The 16,389-nt window shown below is 36.4% G+C and overlaps 1 non-coding gene across 1 annotated transcript; it reads right to left on the reverse strand.

Annotated features, from left to right (window-relative positions):
• Positions 1-16,043: 16,043 nt before the first annotated feature.
• Positions 16,044-16,124, reverse strand: TRNAN-GUU (transfer RNA asparagine (anticodon GUU)). The gene has a single exon. It is a non-coding gene; the product is annotated as a tRNA-Asn (tRNA).
• Between the last annotated feature and the right edge of the window lie 265 nt (positions 16,125-16,389).

Here is a 16,389-nt window from a genome sequence, read left to right on the forward strand (position 1 = left end):
CGCCTCCCGGGTTTACGCCGTTCTCCTGCCTCAGCCTCCCGAGTAGCTGGGACTACAGGCGCCCGCCACCTCGCCCGGCTAGTTTTTTGTATTTTTTAGTAGAGATGGGGTTTCACCGTGTTAGCCAGGATGGTCTCGATCTCCTGACCTCGTGATCCGCCCATCTCGGCCTCCCAAAGTGCTGGGATTACAGGCTTGAGCCACCGCGCCCGGCCTTTTCTTTCTTTTTCTTTTCTTTTTTAAACAAAACCCACCTATATAATTAAATTTTAAACTAAAAATATTGCCCTTCGGTTTAGAACTCTAGAGTTCTGTTTTTATTTTTCTTCTTTTCTCTTGTACTTTTCATTCTTCACACGTCCTCTTTACTTACCTAATACACATGTGAAGGGATTGTATAAGAACAGCTGCAACCCTGCAACCTGTTAACTAGTTTCCCTATACAAACATTGGCATTGTGTATAAGTTGGGGTTCTCTAGAGGGACAGAACTAATAGGATATATGTATATATGAAAGGGAGTTTATTAAGGATAATTGACTCACACAATCACAAGGCAAAGTCCCATAATAGACTGTCTGCCAGCTGAGGAGTCAGAAAGCCAATCGGAGTCCCAAAACCTCAGAAGTACAGAAGCCAGCAGTGCAGCCTTCAGCCTGCAGCCAAAGGTCTGAGAGTCCCTGGCAAACCATTGGTGTGAGTCCAAGAGTATGAAACCTGAAGAACTTGGAGTCTGACACGAGGGCAGGAAGCATCCAGCATGGGAGAAAGATGAAGGCCAGAAGACTCGGCAAGTCTGCTCCTTCCAATTTCTTCTGCCTGCTTTATTCCAGCTGTGCTGGCAGCTGATTAGATGGTGCCCATCCAGACTGAGAGTGGGTCTGCCTCTCCCAGTCCACTGACTCAAATGTTAATCTCCTTTGGCAACACTTTCACAGACACACCTGGGAACAAAAGTTTGCATGCTTCAGTCCAATCAAGTTGACAGTATTAACCATGACACATTGTAACTCATTTCTTGATTTTTTTCCTATTAAAATTTATTATTTTTACTGAGTTTCTTCTCTGTCAATAAACTATTTTAAATTTTTTATAAGATATGCGTGCTTGCTGACTAAGCAGATAACAATGAGGTTTTCACATAAATTGGCATTTGCCTGTCTTATTGCAATACTGAATTTTGAGTGGATGATGTAAGTGTTTATAGTTCATGAGATGAATTGAATTGTGTTCCCCTAAAGTTCATCTGTTGAATCTCTAATCCCCAGTACTTCATATGTGGCTATATTTGAGCTTAAGGCCTTGAAAAAGTGATTAAATTAAAATGAAGTCTTTAGGGTGGGCCTTAATGTAATCTGAATGGTGTTCTTATAAGAAGAAATCTGGACATACCTAAAGGCAGCAGAAATGAGCATGGAGAAATAAGAGACCATGTCAGGACACAGTGAGGGAAGAGTCATCAGAAGCCAAGGAGACAGGCCTCGGGAGAGCCCTACCCTGGCAACACATTGATTTTAGACTTGCAGCCTCCAGAGCCTTGAGAAAACAAATTTCTGTTGTTTAAGTCACTCATTATACAGTATTTTGTTATGGCAGCCCAAGTTGACTAATTTATTAATGTATTTATTCAATGAATATTCACCACAATTCTCCACTTCACTCCAGATATGTTCCTAGTACCTTGGCATGCACGGTTGGATGAAATTATGAAAAGTCTGTAGAATGTTACTACCATGTATGAAAAGAACAGAGTATAAAGTGAGACTGAGATATTGTGATTCTTATGGTTGTTGCTGGAGAGAAAATCATGATCATGATAATGTACCATGAAAATCAAAATTTCCAGGTGAGTTTTTGTGAAAGAATTTTTTTGTGAGAGATTATGAAAGTGTATATATAACAACGTGGATGCTGTCAAACTGATGTCCCTCAATTGTTAGTAATTCTCTGTGCACTGTGGCAACTAAGTCCTTTTACACTGAGAAGTTCAATGTTATGAATGGCTTATAGAAGTAGGTAACATTAATTTCTTCCCCATTCCCTGGACCCTACTCTTTCTGCCTGTATATACACATATATGTATATGGATAGACAGTTATATATTTATATGATTATATAATTATATAACTATATATAAAATATAAATCTATTTATATATGATTACATAATTATATAACTATATATAAAATATAAATCTATTTATATATTATAAATATAAATTTATAATATAAATATAATCATTACATATATAGAGAGAGAGGGGGCCAGGACTATATTTTTATATATAGTGGGAGCCAAGAACTATATTTTTATATGATATACAAATAAATATAAATAAAATATATATATATATCTTTTCTGATTTACATGGAAGTTGAAATGCCTCACAGGAGACTGACATGTTTAGACATATTAGGTATATGGATTGGCATGTAAAAATGGAGACAATTGGCAGGAGGTTGAGCTATCAGAGAAAATGTCACCAAGGAACTTGTGAAGTGTGGCATGATGAGACAGCTTTAACGACAGGGCCTGAGGTTCCTAGTACTGTGTGACAGCTTTGACCCAGATTTTCTAGAAGCAGATATGTGCTGTGGGGATAAAGAACTGTGTGAAATGCTGAAAGAGTTGTATTTTTAAAGTCTGTATTAATTTGAGAAGCAGAATAAAGAGAAAGGAGACATTTGACTGTTTTCTTCAGAGAGTTCAAACAGCACCTTTGTCTGTTGGCAATGCAGCAACAACACAAGAGGAAGCCTAGATGGCATTCTGGTAGTTGTCTAAGTGGGAAACAAAGGGCTTGGAGGAGAGGACTAGGCAGTCTATGGAGAGCAATCTGAATGAAGCTGGACTTGGTCCAGATGAGTCTTAAGTCCATTGGGCATATAACCCAAGGCTGTATACATTCTAGATGGAAAGAGCTTCTTGGAAGAAGGCTGAAGTTCTGCAGTTGTGGAGTTTGAAAATGTGGAACCAATAGCTAACCTGATTTACTTGTTTTTCACATGCAGATCAGGTTTTGGGATCATTTTTGATGGCACTGTGACATATCCTCCAAACCAAGGGGAGATAATCAAATTGGCTACTGAGTGTCCTTATTGGAAACGTTTATTATACATAAGACTTGAAACTAAAATGCAATTCTCATGTTACGCATTTTCTACTATGATTTAAATCTCTTCAAAATTTTTTAACATATGATTTTGTGGGAGTCCATGCATCACAGTTATTCTTTGTTATACGCCGGATTTTATAATTCAGAACAAAATAATGGTTTTATACCAAAATTAAATTGGACGATTTCCAAATTTTTACTCTTTTTAAGAACAGTTGAAAAGAAATGCCAACAGTGGAATTAAGATTAATGCCTGTAATCCCAGCACTTTGGGAGGCAGAGGAAGGCAGATTGCTTGAGCCCAGGAGTTCGAGACCAGCCTGGGCAAATGGTAAAACCAAACCTTAGCCAGGTGTGGGGTCATGCACCTGTAGTCCAAGCTATTTGGGAGGCTGAGGTGGAAGGATGGCTTCGGTTTGGGAGGTGGAATTTGCAGTGAGCTGAGATAACGCACTTCAGCCTGGGTGACAGAGTGAAACACTTTCTCAAACAAAAAAACAAAACAAAACAAAACAAAAACAAAAACACTTTCCAACAGTAAAGTCTATTCTATTTTTAGTTCCTTTGCTGAATTTCTGAGTAACTTAATTTTGCTCATTTTCCTCACTTGTACTAACAAAAAATAAGCAAAGAACAATGGTGAATAAAGTAAGGTGACAATTCCTTGAAAGATCATTTCAGTAATACGCAGTCTACAAAATAAAGCAATATTACACAAATGTAATATATGCAGTGCTGTTATCTGATTTGCAATAACTGTTATCTGAATTTATAATAACTATTCCCTTCCACTTTCTTTTTTTGGAGGGTTATCCATTTTGCTTTGAGATAGACTTTTTTTTCTGAATGCAATTTCTTGCTCTCTTCCTATATAATTTGTGTTTTTCATTTCTTAATCTCTTTTATAGTCTAAATTGAAAATCTGAAGAGAGTTCACATTTACGTTACCATTTGCAGTCTTTAAATGAAGCACTCAAGTCATCCTGGGTTTATGAGCCTGTTGTAACTGCCAGATACTAAATTCCAACTACAACATATTTTCAGTCTATTTCAGAAAGGAGGATAAACATGTCAGATAACTTTTACCTCTTCTGTCAATTCACATAAATATAAAACTCATTAAAACATTTTTAACTATACCCTATTTGTCTAAATAAATCAAGTAGATATAAAGCCAGTTTTTTTTTCCCCCCCTACTTGCCCTGTGTTTCACAAAATCCTGAATCTCTACTAACAGGTATTTCTATAGCCACCCAAAACAAACGTAGTTACAAATAGAACAGGCTTTGTGATGGTAAAATATTTCAAATAATATTTTTAGGTTGCTCATTTAGGTGTATTGCATTGGGGGTGGATACTGAAATATAGACGAAACGATGTGATCACATTTAACTGTGCAAAATAAAAAACTGACAAGCACTTATTGGTTTATGGGCATTAGGAGCTAGGACAGACTTTAGCTCTTGTATTTCTAATAACTTAAAACTCGTGTAATTAAATAATGACTTGGGGAAACCTTTCATATATACTATGTATGTAGTGCTACTATTAAAATTATCCATTTAATTTGATTGTGTCATGGCTTAAATTGCTACAGTTTTCATTGGTAATACACATCTGAGAATGTTCTCAGAGCTTAAGATTATGCTTCTATCTGTGTCTGGTAGTAAATATATCTCTATGGGCAGATAACTTCGTGTTTATCAAGTGTTTAGAGCAGATTTTCAAACTTTTATTTTCTTGAAAAAATTATAGATTCCCTGGATTCCACATTAAAATTCTGATTAATGAGATCTGAGATGAGTCACAAAATAGTACAGAGTATTAATATGTGTATGCTTTCTTGTTATTGTGCAGGTTCTGGTGGTTGGGAAGAAAGAGAATGTGTTTTTTTGTTTTTTGTTTTTTTGGTTTTTTTTTTGAGACGGAGTCGAGTCTCGCTCTCCTGCCCAGGCTGGAGTGCAGTGGCCGGATCTCAGCTCACTACAAGCTCCGCCTCCCGGGTTCATGCCATTCTCCTGCCTCAGCCTCCCGAGTAGTTGGGACTACAGGCGCCCGCCACCGCACCCGGCTAGTTTTTTTGCATTTTTTAGTAGAGACGGGGTTTCACTGTGTTAGCCAGGATGGTCTCGATCTCCTGACCTCGTGATCCGCCCGTCTCGGCCTCCCAAAGTGCTGGGATTACAGGCTTGAGCCACCGCGCCCGGCTAAGAATGTGTTGATATTAAGTAATACGGAAGTGATCATCTTAAATGCTCTCTTTGCTTAAAAAAAATAAATAAAAAGCTCTGTTTGTACTTCACCATTAGGCCTTTTCAATACTGAAAGAATGATTTTGATCAGTTAAAGAAGGTTGTGTGTTATTAATCCTTGTATTATGGAAGTAAACATTAATGTTTCCATGAGTATCAGTATAAGCCACCATCCAAGCCCAGCAGTTATGAAAAGAGTGCATGTGCAGCAGTTGTTCTTCTTCTTATTTTTTTTTTCTTGAGGTGGAGTCTTGCTCTGTCACCCAGGCTGGAGTGCAGTAGTGCAATCTCGGTTCACTACAACCTCTGCCTCCTGGATTCAAGGATCCTCCTGCCTCAGGCTCCCGAGTAGCTGGGACTATAGGCGCCCACCACCACGCCCAGCTGATTTTTTGTATTTTTAGTAGAGACGGGATTTCACCATGTTAGCCAGGATGGTCTTGATCTCCTGACCTCGTGCTCCACCCGCCTTGGCCTCCCAAAGTGCTGGGATAACAGGCGTGAGCCACCGCGCCCGACCGCATCAGTTGTTCTTTTAGAGACTTCATTGCACTCTTGGCTGGGAGGCTGAGAAATGAAGTAACCCCGGAGACTAAGAAATTAAACACCTCCATTATTTGACTCTGTCTCTTTCCCTGGCAAGAGAATGGAATTTTGACTTCACAGGGAAGACTGGCCAGTTGTTGTTGCCTTCTGTCTCCTTAGATTCCACTACCAACAGTTGTAAATACTGTCAGTCACAACATTTTACTGTAGCATATAAATTAACTCATAATACAGGCTTTAGGAACATGCTAAAATTTTTCTTCCTGAATAAACCACATCATCAATTGATTTTCCTAGTGTCTTTTAAAAACTCAATGAAATAACAAAAAACTGAAGATTACTAAACACATGGAAAAACATGTATCCAGTGAAAAGCACTTTTGCTTAATATTTTAGGCAAACTGTTTTTCTTAAAAATAGTTGGGAGGTGATTATTCATTAAGTGGAATTGAAAGTTTACATTGTACCATGAAAAAAGTAGAAAATAAGCATAATAAGAAAATAGATCATCCTGGCTGGGCATGGTGGCTCATATCTGTAATCCCAGAACCTGTAATCCCAGTCTCAGAGGCTAATAGACAGATCGCTTAAGTCCAGGAGTTTGAGACCACCTGGGCAACATGGCAAAACCCCCCATCCTCTACAAAAATTAGTCAGGCTGGTGACGTGTGCCTGTAATCCCAGCTACTCAGGAGGCTGAGGCAGGAGAATCACTTGAACCTAGGAGGCAGAGGCAGCAGTGAGCCAAGATCACACCACTGCTCTCTAGCCTGGACAACAGAGGGAGACCCTGTCTCAAAAGAAGAAAACAAAAAAGAAAAGAAATCATAAATCCCAACTGAGGTTATTGTTCCTGTGGACTGTTCCTATAGATATTTGGGCAGAATAAAATGTGGACTCTCTGTAAAAAAGGATAATATAGTCGGTCTGTTGTTTCAGTAGATCAAGAAACACTGCTTCCTGGTATTTTGTTCCTGGGATAAGATATTTAAACATTTAGGTACAGTCTCTCCTTTATATGCATTGTGTTAGAACTATAGGATGAACTTCGGGTTTTATTTCTTATTTATTTATTATCTTGCAGCCATTCTGCAAAGATATTTTATCAATGAATTTGATTTTGACAAGTGAAATCAATGATGTATAAATAAGAGAAATAAATAGAAATTAATTACCTGTAAGAATTAGTATGTTCTAATGAAGTCATAAGACATCAAAAGTGGACAGTCATAGCATTTTAATGCCCTATTGTCTCTCTTTAGCTTAAGGAATTCAGATTTCAATTTTATGGATCATAGGAGTACAAATAAATAAAATAATTCGTATCTCTAGTTAGCAGAAAATTTCTATCACTTAAAAGCTGTTAAAATATTATTTTCTTAAACACATTTTCAGTTTTATCCTGTTTTACACAGGCAGTTCACATTTTACTCTTTATTACTCACTTGCTACATCACATTTTCTTACTAATTTATTTAAGTGTTTCTTTATTTGATTTTTTGCTGGTTTTGAATCACATTTAAAGACTTCTGGATTTTTATGAGGCAATGAGAAACATATACAAATACATAGATGCAGCTTAATCAGGTATCAATTCATACAAGATGTTCACAGAAAGAACTTTAGATCTGTAGCGCAAAAGAAACTTCTTCAAATAAAGATGACTTTGAGAGACACATTTATTTATCCTTCATCTGATGAAATCTGGGAGACACAGAGAAATGAAGAGGAATCAAGCCTAGTTTCAGACCAACCCAAAGTTTATGCATAAGTACTGTGTTTTCAAATCTGAGGTCTGCTGCTAACACGCTATGTAATTATGGTTAGGTAAATACATGTGTGTAGTACATACATTGTTTCCTAAAGAGAAATTACCAATGACAGTCTTTATACTTTCCTATTCATGATCATCTAGACATTCAAAAATTGATAAGCTTTCAGGAAATCTATCATTATTTTTATACTGAATGATGAAATGCATATAGTATCAAGTAAACTATGAAACCAAAATGTCTTGTCTATCAGACTTCATAAGGCATTAAATTGCTTTTATCTGAAACCATTAAACCAGTTTCCAAATTTATCTAAATATTACTAAGTTAAAAGCATTTAAAAAATTGGTTGGAGTGCACTACTGAAAGGCAGCATATTCATTTTTCTATCTCATAAAATTAATATTCCCCCAGTGGTTGGTAAATACAACCTCATTTTCAGCATATTGTGTAAGATGCTATGGTTTTCTGCTCTTATAAATTTTCAAGTAAAATCTGAAAACCTAAAAAAAGAAGGCAGCTAATGCTGATATTGTTAAATGGATAAGATTCTAAGAAAATAAGTTTTCTCCTCCTAATATGTCTTCATAGTTTAACAATAAATGAGTTTCATTTAAAAAACATTTGTTTAATGTCCAAGAAAAGGAACATTTGGACACAAATGTAAGAGCAATAACATAAGCTTTGTAAGGCCAAATAAAGATAAAGGGCCCATGTGGAGAATATCTCTTGACAGCATTATCTTTCTTATGCCAGTATATTTAATCCCTAGGACAGAGATTGAATAATATAGATTGTTTCTATAGACTTATTTCCCAGACTTGCTATAGTTTTATCCCTTTGATTCATCATGACACTGCATCTGGGAAACCTTTATTATTTAAAACGTTCTGATTACGTCACTCCCAATTTTGAAACCATTCATTTGCTTATATTGCCCCAGAGAAAAATCTAAATTCCTTAATGAGGCTTAAAGAGACCTTCAGGATTTGGCTTCTGACTTACCTCATCAACCCAGTTTCTTATGGCTCTCCACCCCGGGTTCATGTATCTAATCAATCAACATCTGTCTTTTGACTATCAATTGTGTGTCAACAACTGACCTAAACTGTGAGGATACAAAGGTAAATATGACCTACTATCCATGTTCTCTTGAAATATAAGAATGAAGAGGAGGGAAGTGTTCATCCACTTGTTTAATACATATTTGTTGAGACTCTATAATATGCCAGGCACTGATCTAGATACTGATGAAATAACTTTCAAACACCAAAAATTATATCCTGAAACAGAGATAGAAATGCTCAAATATAGGCAATAAACAAGTACAGTAGTGCCCCCTTATCTGCTGTTTCACTTCCGAATGTTTCAATTGCTAGCAATCAACTGTGGTCTAAGAGTATTATATTACTCTTGGAAAGAGAGAGTGAGCATAACATTCACATAACATTTATTACAGTATATTATTACAGTTTTTCTATTTTATTATTAGATGCAGTTATTAATCTCTTACTGTACCTAATTTGCAACTTAAATTTTACCTTCGGTACGTATGTGTAGGAAAAAACAGTGTTTTTAGAGTTTTATACTCTCTGTGGTTTCAGGCACCCACTGGGGGTCTTGGAACATACCCCTCTGCGGATAGGAGGGGACTAATGTAATGATGAAAGTAAGTGATTATAATTTGCTACAACTATTAATACTGAGATTCTATAGGTTTTCATGATGGTAATATAAGGGAGATATGGTCACTTAAGTATGTCCTTGAGGAGGTGAGAGCTAAGCTGAGAAAAAAGGATAAGATTGATCCAATCGTGGCAGAACCAAATGGGCAAAGAGTGTAAATCAGGAAAGAGCTTAGAGTGTTGGAGATGTGAACCAAAGCATAAGAGACTGAAGAATAGCAAACATTTAAAGAAAGCTAAAATGTAAGAAGCAGGTGATAATGCAGAGTATTAAGAACCGTGGGAATGAGCGTGCACTCTGTATGCTAAATATTTTGATTTCTGAGAAGGTGCCATGTTTTCCATTTACAATCTGTTTTCTACTTATAATGTTTTATTTTACATCTGCTATTATTTCCTAGTCGTCCCTATCAGTGACTCTTCTTCCTCAAAACCTTCCTCTTTTTTCCTTTATAACCCATTTTACGCTCCTACTTTGCCTCAGTTGTGGCATTCATCCTACTATATTGTAAATCACAACTTATCTAAATCCATAGGCTATAGTTTCCTTGGGCTGGTGCTATTTAATTTTAACCTTTCTGTCTTCAGCATCTAGCACAATGGCTGGCACATAGCAAATGCCTGGAAAGTATTTGTAAAACAAATGTGTTCATTTCCTAGTGTCAGCTCTGCCTCAATGCATTTCATTCAATGTTAAGCTTGTTCAGCTCTTGAAATGTCAATTATCCCCAAAGCCAAGCAGCAGTGTTAGACATGGTGATTGCTCTCCTAAGTGCCTTCACTTCCAGCTGGGATCCTGGACCTGGCACTGAAGCCAAGCTACAAGTGACCTAATTAGTCCTTTGGTTATTTCCAAAAAATTGGGAATAATCATGAACGGGGATGGCCAAAAACTAGGACATGCAGAGTTTGATGAAAGCTGAAATGTCTAGGGTGCCAGATGCAAGTCTTTTGGACAGTATCAATAGCTCCCAAAACAAAGTAGTTTGCATTTTAACTGTTTTCTGGAGCTTTTATCAACAAAATATGTTCATTGACTAATCAGATCTTTGTACCAGATTAGAAATTAACGGTGTGCTGGCCACAGAAATAAGATACAAAATCTCTCTCTTTCTGGCCCTGCTATAAAAGAATTTCTGACAGCATATTCAGCCAGACGCTGTGTTTCTTTCCAGAGTATAATTTTGGGTCTAACAGTGAGCTGCCTTCCGATCCCATGCTTCTAATCAATGTCAGGGAATGGATGCTAAGAAGGAAACTCTCCCACAAGAAATCAGTAGTTGATAGATCTTTGACAGGCTTTTAATGTTTTTGTTTTTGTTTTTGTTTTCCTGAAAGCTCATCTCTTGCTTCATAGTCACAGTATGCTGGCGAGTCTGCTGGCTGATGTCATAGATAAGTGTAACCAATACCCTGTTGGTATCGTATTAACTCAGGGGAAAAGCCAGGGGCAAGATACTCTTTAAACAAGACAACGTTCATGGAGCAGCTGATGAGTTTAAAGTTAAGCGCCACGTATTTAAGGTGACAGTAACTGTTACCAATAAATTGTACTTAATCTTTAGAAGGAGATCGAGACCATCCTGGCTAACACGGTGAAACCCCGTCTCTAGTAAAAAATACAAAAAACGAGCTGGGCGAGGTGGCGGGCGCCTGTAGTCCCAGCTACTCGGGAGGCTGAGGCAGGAGAATGGCGTAAACCTGGGAGGCAGAGCTTGCAGTGAGCTGAGATCCGGCCACTGCACTCCAGCCTGGGCGACAGAGCCAGACTCCATCTCAAAAAAAAAAAAAAAAAAAAAAAAAAGAACACTCCCGTAGGTGGCTAGCATACAGTATCTTGCAAGAATTTGCTTTGGGTCCTACATGTCATTCTGAAATGCTGAAGTGACAACTGACACTCAAAATATTTACTTACTTGGATGGAACACGGAAGTCTATGCATAAATATACAATTGAATAACATCTATATAACCTACATTTATGGATTTTATACTATGTGGTTCGTGGTTCTGGAAGTGAGTAATAAATACTCTCTAGTTTTTGAGGACAACAGCACCAACGTCCAGGCTGAGAATCCAAACAGTCAGAAAATACTGAGCAATATTGGAACTATAATGGTTAAAGACCATGTATAGAGATTTTAATGAAATAGCTGAGATTTGAAAGCCAGATCTGCTTCTTTCAAACACTTGTATAAAAAGGGGAAACTGATCATTGTACTCACTGATGGGAACTTTAAGTTTTTTAAAATTAGGTGACCAGACCCTTGTATTGGGACCTGTTTGGATAGATGTGCACATTGACATCACAGAATCAGCTAATAACAGATGAACAGAATGAAAAACAAGCCTAGGGAATTAAATGCAAATATCTAGGGTAATCCAGCTTTAAAGTTATTCATTTTTAACTCCAGCATTTTGTAATGAGTTCTCTTTAACAGTTTAAACATTCCAGTAGAGTTCTGCAGATTCGTTCTGCTTCGATGGAAATGCCAGTCTTTCTGTAAAATCACTTTCCGATCATAATAATACAGGTGGGTCTTTGTTGTGTGCATAAATCTGTTGTACACATTAAATGATCCTTTTGAGTATAGATCTTAAATATTGGAATGTAAATGTATCCATCTAAAGTGGTCTGAGATCACTTCAACCAGAAGATGACTGCACATTTCAGGCAAATATTCCCACCTCTTTTCTTTACTGTAGCACATGCTTACTCTATAAAAAAAATTTTTTCCCCTTTTTCTTTCGTTTCTGAGTATAAATTCTCTCTCTACTTCTAGGAGAAAATTCAGGGGTTTGTGGGGCTTGAAATTCATACAATTTTAGGAGCCCATAAAAAAGAAATTGCATTATTTTGTATTTTATTATACTGTACATTATATAACATTACAAATAAAAAAGCATGACAGTCAATATTTATTCAGAAATAAAAAGTCATACAAATTACAAGTTTTTAAAGATTGAAAGATGCATGATCATACAATCTTGAAAAATACCATTATTTTAATTTAACTTCCATTATCACACTCCGATACTATTAGTTGTCATGTTTCTTTAGTCCCTTTAAATCTGGCACTGTTCCCTAGTCTATCTTTATCTTTTATCATCATAACATTTTGAACAATCTGTGCCAATTGCTTTGTAGACCCTCAGCCTTGCTTGTCTGAAATTTCTTGTGAAATGATTAAATCCCTTCTTGATTGGTGGCTTGCAGTATTGTACTTTGTAAATGTCTTTTTTGTTATTGTTTGCCTGCTTTGTATATGTCCTTGTTTTATGCCACTGGCTGCAAATCTTCTTGCTACAATATTTGAAGTGGTGAATCAGAGAACACAAGAAGAGTAGCTAGCATAGAACTTGACAGATAGGTGTTACTCAATAAATAGCAATTCCCTCCACTTCCATTTTCCTGCTTTGTGTTTCTAAATGTCTTTCAGAGTTACAATATTTTTTCAGCTTGGTTACATTTTGCATCACTCAAGGGAAATTATTGTTGCTGAAGTAATTTTTTGATGCCTTCTGAAAGTCTAGGTTAAAAAATACTGTTTGCTGTCTTGAACTCTTTGTCAATTGGAAGACCTCACTGTGTCCTCCCGCCTTTGTTTCTATTCATACTATTAGCATCCTGTGGTGTCTTAACTGGTTTTGCCATTTCTCCCATGCTCTTCTCTCTTTGACTGCATTCTTCTTCCATTTTCTGGCAGCAATCTTTATAATATTTTCAATTATTACTAATTACCCTTTTAAAGCTTGTCATATCTCCCACACTTGATTAAATACACAGAAATAGAGATTTTAGTCTTATTTCAACTTTTTTCCCCCTCTACTTACTCTGATCTTTTAAATAACAGCTACAGTCTATGCATTCTCCTGGCCATAAGTCTAGGAATCTCATTTAATTTTTCCTGTATATTCCTTGCATCAATCTTTCTGTTGTTAATTCTCTGGTATCAACATTTTCCTCCCTTTTTCCATGACTTAAACTCTCATCCTAATGGTTAAACTCACAACTATAATATTGTCAAGTTCTCAATGTGGAAACATTTTCCTTCACCTATTTTATGTGCTTCAGAACATATGAATTTGTCAACATCTGTTTTTCATGAATACTGAGAACTTCTGGTTGAGAATACATTTTATGAAAGAACAAATAGATTATCTAGGGACAATAATCACTTGAATAATATATGCCAAATATATGTTAGATTAGTGTTATGCTTGGCACCCGTCTGTTCCTCTACTCTTAGTATGCTTGAGTATACCTTTAACTTTCTCCAAACCAACCTGCGAATATGTCAAAGGCATAGTTATTTACGCACTAATCTTGTTCCTAAAAGATAGAAAGAAAATTTGCAATTCATAGGAATATATAAAATAAACAATAACATACAGAAGAAATTGGTAATACAGGAAAAGATATGTAAAACACCGGCAGGAATGCGAAATGATGTCTAAAATGAAGCTAATATAAAAAAAACCATAAAGCATACCACCTCATAATATAAACATAATGTTCTGAGTGATTAAAGTTATTTCTCTTCATGGCAACTTAAATGATCTTTAGATTTGTCTTTGGAGGAATAGTCTCAATGTATTCCATTTATTCATATTCTAAGTGTGACTTGTAGGGCAAATGCAGGCTGGCTGCTTTTACCTTTCATGTGATCCACATAAGTATTGTTCATGTTGTTCCCGAAGGAGGACAAACTCATTGAGAGGGCATTCCTGCAATGCGTGTCCACTCCCCTGGCATAGAGTAGGTATTAGGTTAATGTATTAGTCTGTTCTTGCATTGCTATAAAGAACTACCTCAGACTGGGTAATTTATAAAGAAAAAAAGTTTAATTGACTCACAGTTCTGCAGACTGTACAGGAAACATGGCTGAGGAGGCCTCAGGAAACTTACAATTACGGCAGAAGGCGAAGGAGAAGCAGGCACATATTATGTGGCTGGAGCAGGAGGAAGAAAGGGAAGGAGGAGATGCTACCCACTTTTAAACAATCAGAGGCTCCTCCTCCAAAATTGAGGATTACAGTTTGACATGAGATTTGGATGGAGACACAAAGCCAAACCATATAAGTTAATATGTGTGCATTAAGATGATAAACTGAAATATTTATGTGCTTTCTTTACCTGTATTGTCAGAGACACCTACATCATCTGTGGAAGAACAAGGTCATTATTGGAGAAGAGAAAGACCTAGTGAACAGTCTGTTTCAAAACTCCAAAATAGCTTCTGAAGGCCACATCAGTACAACTATTCTGAATATCAAAGCTTTGATTAAAAAAGTATTTGGAAGAAAAATATGTCTTTGAAGATTAAAAAAGAAAGTCATGTTCTTCAATTAATGGGAAATAAGCATAAAATAAGATCAGCCCAGGGAGAGTAGGTGAGCATCGTCAACCTGGGAGGTGGCAAGAACTGCATGGTCTGTAGGGCTGGCAGTGAACAGGTGGAATCTGAGTGACCATGTGGGGAAACAGACAGCACTGAGATATTTCTCTATGCTCTTTTTCTCATCATCAGTGAGTTGAGCAGAAGTTGAGACATCTGTAGATCATCCCCTCTTACAAAAGTTAGTATGGCATTTTATTTTGTTTGAGATATGTTTGTTTAATTTTGTATTTTAGCTCACATAGTATTCAAGCTAAGACTATTCTGTAATGCCAAGGTTAATTATTTTTTCATCTCCTTATTAAGGAATTGTAAAATTTCTTTTAATTTTTAAAAGGTGAACTTTCTTGATCAATTATTGTTTTGATCTCTTTCAAATGTCTTATAGTTTTCAGACTGCTAATGCACTAGTTTGCACCTACAGAGGCCAAAGATTATTATGCTATCATGGAAAATATAATGGTTAATTCCTGAGGAATTAAACTCATTTACATATTTTATTGCTAGCTTTATTTCTTTCATCAATTACCTTGTGATTTCTCTTAAGTGGGAAGGGGATATAATATAAGTCCTACTGGTCCATAATTCCCTGTATAGCCACAAACATCCTTTTAAAATTTCAGAGCAAACACAACATCTGGTTTTCTAGAAAATAATTATATTTTCTATTAATTATTTTGAGAAGTTTGTACTTTAGAACGTTCAGAATTCTCAGATGAATGCTACTCTTTTTCCAGAGGTTTAAAATGTTGTTCTAAACTTGCCATTCAAACATTTCTGTTCTTGATAACTTATGTAAGTCTTATTTCTCTTATCTATAAAGAACAAACAAATGTATGAATATTTTTCACTACTGTGAGCAAAATATTGAACTTTTTTTGTGAGTTTTACATACATTAAAAAAATGCACAATATGTGATGATTCTGTTATTTCCTTAAACTGTGTAAACCGAATAGTAATGTCTTATATTAGAATAAATGTGTGAATAGAATGCACTGTAGCACAGTATCATCTGTTTCAACAAATGTGACAAGTTCATCTAGTGGTTTACAAATATTTAAACACATAGTTAATTGCTCTCCATTCAGAAAACATATTGGTTGTTTTCAGGTGTTGCTAAGAAAAATCAGGCTATGATGAACATTACTATAATTTCTCCTTATACATATATATGTGTGCAACAGTTTCTCAAGGATTTATTCCAGGAGTTGATTTATGGTGTCATAAATCACATTAATCATCAGTTAACCATCAGGAGCGGGTTCTCCCAATATCTGTCGCCCAATGTGGGGCTCGAACCCACGACCTTGAGATTAACAGTCTCATGCTCTACCGACTGAGCAGGAAGTCAGGGACCCCGAACGAAGGGAGCAGCTGAAGCTGCCACAGAAGAACAGAAATTGTGAAGATTTCATGGAGATTTATTAGTTCCCCAAATTAATACTTTTATAATTTCTTACACCTGTCTTTACTGCAATCTGTGAACATAAATTGTGAAGATTTCATGGACACTTATCACTTCCCCAATCAATACCCTTGTGATTTCCTATGCCTGTCTTGTCTTTACTCTCTTAATCCCATCATCTTCTTTGTAAACTGAGGAGGATATATGTTGCCTCAG

This window comes from Macaca fascicularis, chromosome 7, assembly GCF_037993035.2.
Source record: "Macaca fascicularis isolate 582-1 chromosome 7, T2T-MFA8v1.1".
Lineage (NCBI taxonomy): Eukaryota > Metazoa > Chordata > Mammalia > Primates > Cercopithecidae > Macaca > Macaca fascicularis.